Below are 4,856 nucleotides of genomic sequence, written 5' to 3' on the forward strand. Positions count from 1 at the left end.
TTTAAATTCTTTGTTTATAGATATGTTGAAGTGTTTGAAATGAGTATTTTACACATAAGTAAATGCAAGATTCGATTTTAAAATATGAAATAGAAGGTCCTCGTTCGTCTACAGTAAAGTATCCCGTCTGTGGAACAACTATGTTTTCGTTTTATATCATCAGATTTATGTTTGTTTGGCATGCAAAAAAGCGAAATAGAAATCATAATGAGATTTCCAGTCTTTTCTTAATTTTGGAAGACATTAATGTATCATCCGCAGCATCTGTTGTAGACTTGTGTTCTTCATGTATTCAATAAACTTATATATGTTTATACTTACATATATATACGTATATGTTCTTAATTGCTTAAAGACGAGCATTGAACAAAAGGCAAAATCATCAAAATAGCATCCGGAGTTCTTTTACAATAGCTGCGGTTCGAATTACATGAACTGTTTTAGTTTGTATCTCTGTTGCATCGCAGCGTCTACTCTGCAAACAAGGAAACAATACACAAACGTTAACCGCAAAGTTAACGCCTTTTCTAAACGCAGCGCAGGTGTTTACATATAGTAGATGAAACTCAGCATTTTCACAAAGCAGATCATATAGATGTAATTTAAATCTTCAACACATGGACCCATTTATTTACACTTGGTTCTCTTAATCTCAAGGACGCACAATTCCAAATTATTTTGAAATTGGTTTTCATTTCGTTAAAATAAAATCCCATTACGTATACTCGTTTATCGAATGTGACTGAAAAACGCTCTTTGTTTTGTCTAGTTAAGGGATGTGGTGACTCTGGATTCACACTCTTATTTGCATCATACTTTTGTTTGAAGAACTCCAAGGAGCCAGTATTGAATTTGTCTATCGGTCTCTTCACGCTTATGGCGCAAAAGGAATGAATAAAAAAGAAGTACACACAAAAGACAGGCGACAAAACAATAAGCGGTTAATTAAAGCATACAACGAATCAAAACTCAACAAACAGCGACGCAAATATAAAATTATTTCGATCAGTCGATTTTTAAACTTTAGTCAAGTGCACCAATTGTAAATACATTGTTTGTATAGTGCGAACATGTTTGATATTTCAAATGGTAACAATACAACCCATGCCTCATTGGTCCGTCAAAAACATTCCCACGTATTTCTTAATTTATCAGCACATCACGGGCTGATTCGAGATATTCAATTGCAAACAATAAGTGTCAAAATGTATTTATCATTATAATTATGACTTAGATAAGCGTTTGTCGTCCAAGTTATTTCTAACACTGAATAGCATAATGATATTCATATTTAAGGTACCTCGCTGCGTAAAAGACTTACTGAAACATTGATGTTCATTACAACAATATTACAATTAAGATTTTAAATGAAATACAACAGTTCTACTATTTATTTTGGGGTGAAAAAACAAAAGCGATTTTATTCTATTGAGATATCCAACAGATTTTTTTTGATGGGAAGTGTTCATATATTATTTAACAATTTTAATTTACTGTCAAAAATGGTAAAATTTACAAATTCTACAGGAATATTTATTTTAAACGTTTAGGAAATCATACGCATTAATTGAAATACACAGTTTGGTGAAATAAAAGAGAAACAGAACTGTGTTTATATTTCCAACAGGCTTATCACAGCTCCCAAAATGAATTGTTAAAATACTGCAGACGGTCATATGTAAATATTTGTCTGAATATTGGTATGATGTACTCAAGTCCATTTAAAGTACAAGACGGAAATTGGTAAATAATCATCATTTTTGAACTATTTTTAATGCCAAAGAAATAGATCGATAAATCATTTTATGTCAATATATAATTATGTCATGGTTTATGTTTTTTTTTCGAAAATTGACAAATTTTAAAAGTCATCTGTAACGACAAAAATGCCAGACAACAATGAATCTGTTACGTCTAATGTTTAACGTACACATTTGCACATGCTTTTTAGTACATATATCATTACCCTTATCGCCCCATCCCCCGCAATCTTTTTGAACAAAACATTCGAAACGAACAAATAGAACAAAGAGAACTAATATATTGATGTTACGCTAATTACAATGTGCTTACAATAAGATATTGATCATGATTGATAGTAAGCTTTACCATAGTATAATCTATCGATAAAAAACAATATTATGAATAGTTTAAATTGAACTAATAATTGAATATTATGTGTTCTTAAGTGAAGCATTGTCATTGTCATAATTATTAGATTTGTTTATGGTGCCAGAAATTGTGCTAGTGTATAGAAATTCAAACATAACTTATTATTTTTTCGCAATTATACCATTGTATCGTACATATCAATGCATTTGTCTATGAAACACAGTGCTGAAAAGGCTTTAGGTATCATATTGTTATGAATATCTTGATTGTTATCTCAAATAAGTATCTTCAATGGATGTTTATCAATTAAGACAAAGACTGGTACTGAATGATATCTCCCGTAGACAAATATATCCCATGCGATGACAATGTTTTAGAAGGGTTTTATACAGAGTCGAAATTGACGATTGTCGATGTCTATATTTTCAGTTCTTCAAGCTATCAGTTTATGATTTGAACAGTTGCATAAAAATCACGTTGTTATACGCTTGGATACATTAAAAATAGAAGGTACCATTTGCTTTACCCTTATATTAGTACTGTCTTTTAATTTTCGTGATTATACGATGGAAGAAGCCAACTAATTTTACTTATTAACAATTAATTTGTAAGATCCGTAAAGAAAACATCACCAAAGTGTTGTTTATGTACTTATGCAATAATGCAACGAAATTATTACTATGTGCACATTTATTTAAACAGAACAAGTGCAATTGAAACAGTTGTCTCAAATATTGTTCGAATAATGCAGCTTGTAAGTGTCCCGGACACCTCAAGAGCAATTAAGATTTGAAAGCGAACATGCATGTCGTTAACAACGATGTTAGCTTTAACACAGTTTTGAACAATCGGCCGAATAAAGGAAAAAAAACAAATTTAAAATTAAACAAATACGACAAGGCCTTCTCTATTTAGTGACATCAATTTAAACGTGCTAATATCAATTAAGGTATAATTAAATTAACCATGATTTAGAACATGACTGGTTTGCCCTAGCAATTCTTAAGATTCAGAATTTGCATTTGTATCCTGCAAAACTGAAGATGTATAGTTTCAAAGAGAATCAAAGGGTTTTAATAACATTGGTGTGCAAAGGAAATCATAAGCGTTATTTGGTATTAGTTTTTTATACATAAATAATACATTGGCACCGCACTGTCCATGTAACTCTCATTTAAAGACCTCCATACTACAGGTTCAAAGAAATTAAATATAAAACTGTTGTGAAAAGAAGAAGAAATACATATTTATTTACAATAATAAAAAAGCAATATAGAAAGGATAAAGAACATATAGGAAATTAACTTTGTTCAGGCCGGTAGTTAGGACTCATTGATAAGAAGTAGAAGCTATGAATATACAAGCGTTATGTAACATATTTATAAAACATAGTTCATAATAATATAGGAATGTGTCAAATATATGTGTATGAGTATGTTTGAGCTTACTTGTAATGCGACATATTATAATGTCTATAAGACAAAATAACATGTCTGTAAGACATAATATAATGTATATTAGACATAACAATATGATGATGGTTGTCAGTTAGACAAAAAAATATGTGTGTCAGACATGAGCGAAAGTAAGTTAGGCATGATATAATGCCGTCTTGACACAGTGACATGTAAATTCAACATATAACCTTGCCATTTAGATATAATATCATTTATGTTGAACATAAAAACACATAAATAAATAAATGTGACGTTCCGTATCACCTTATGCAGGTAGTGATGGTTCTAATTTTGGGGAAAATATATTGCAGGGAAATTTCATGGCTTTCAGTGTCAGATAACAATTTATCAACATGAGGGCAAATATTGTAAACTAGTTTTGAAACAAATGTTCAGGGTGTTTTTGTTCATATCTAAAAACGTGCATTATCTAATTATTCACTTTGAATAGTTTTGCAACGGTGTTGTTTATCGCATTGTTAACTTTTAACAAAGCTCTGAACGTTCGTCCCATTGTCGCAGATATATCGCAGAAAAAACTTTTAAACACACATGTTAAACAATCTCTTGGACTTTATTGGCGAGTTTTATATATATGTACAAAAAGGTAGAAATTTTAAAACATTTCCGTCATATCATGATTAACTGCGATTATTTATTTTCAGCCTAATACAGTTATGGGAAACGTTTTTGAAAAAAATAAAGGAAATGAAAAAGGAAAAGGCGAAACTCAAGATCAACCGACGACGGATAAACCTGACCAGTGTGAACTTGTCAGGCCCATATTATTGGACCTGCTTCATGGGGTATGGAGACCGGCAAACCAACAGATTGCACGTTACAACTGAAGGATTTCATTTATGTAGCAACTTAATTGTTGAAAGGACAAAATAATCGTCTTACAAACTTTTAAAATATGATTTAGAAGGATAATATTGAAAGAGCAGCGTATTTCCTCTGTTAAAGAAATAAACAAAGAAAATAAACCGGTTGAGTATCTTCGTTTTTGTCTATTTTTCGATAGGAACTGTAACGTTTTTGCTTTTTTTTAATCCAGCAATTATAACTGTGTATTCGAGCTTCTCAACTTCTTTGCATTAAAATATTGACGTAATTAATCCTTTCAATTATAATGCGATAAGTTTCATGATAATTTATTATAATAACCTGTATTTTTTTTCCTTTAAAATTACCCTATATATTGACGGTTTGATTGTTCGGCTATTTCCTGCTCCAAGTTTTTAATTTGGAGACGGATTTGAAATTAATTCTGTTTTGTTTTACCAA

The 4,856-nt window shown here is 30.7% G+C and overlaps 1 long non-coding RNA gene across 1 annotated transcript; it reads left to right on the plus strand.

Moving 5' to 3' along the window:
* Positions 1-2,481: 2,481 nt before the first annotated feature.
* On the plus strand, positions 2,482-4,566 carry LOC128239339 (uncharacterized). Its single transcript, XR_008261909.1, has 2 exons — positions 2,482-2,622; positions 4,235-4,566. It is a non-coding gene; the product is annotated as an uncharacterized LOC128239339 (long non-coding RNA).
* Positions 4,567-4,856: the final 290 nt, after the last annotated feature.

Source organism: Mya arenaria, chromosome 1 (assembly GCF_026914265.1).
Source record: "Mya arenaria isolate MELC-2E11 chromosome 1, ASM2691426v1".
Classification (NCBI taxonomy): Eukaryota; Metazoa; Mollusca; class Bivalvia; order Myida; family Myidae; genus Mya; species Mya arenaria.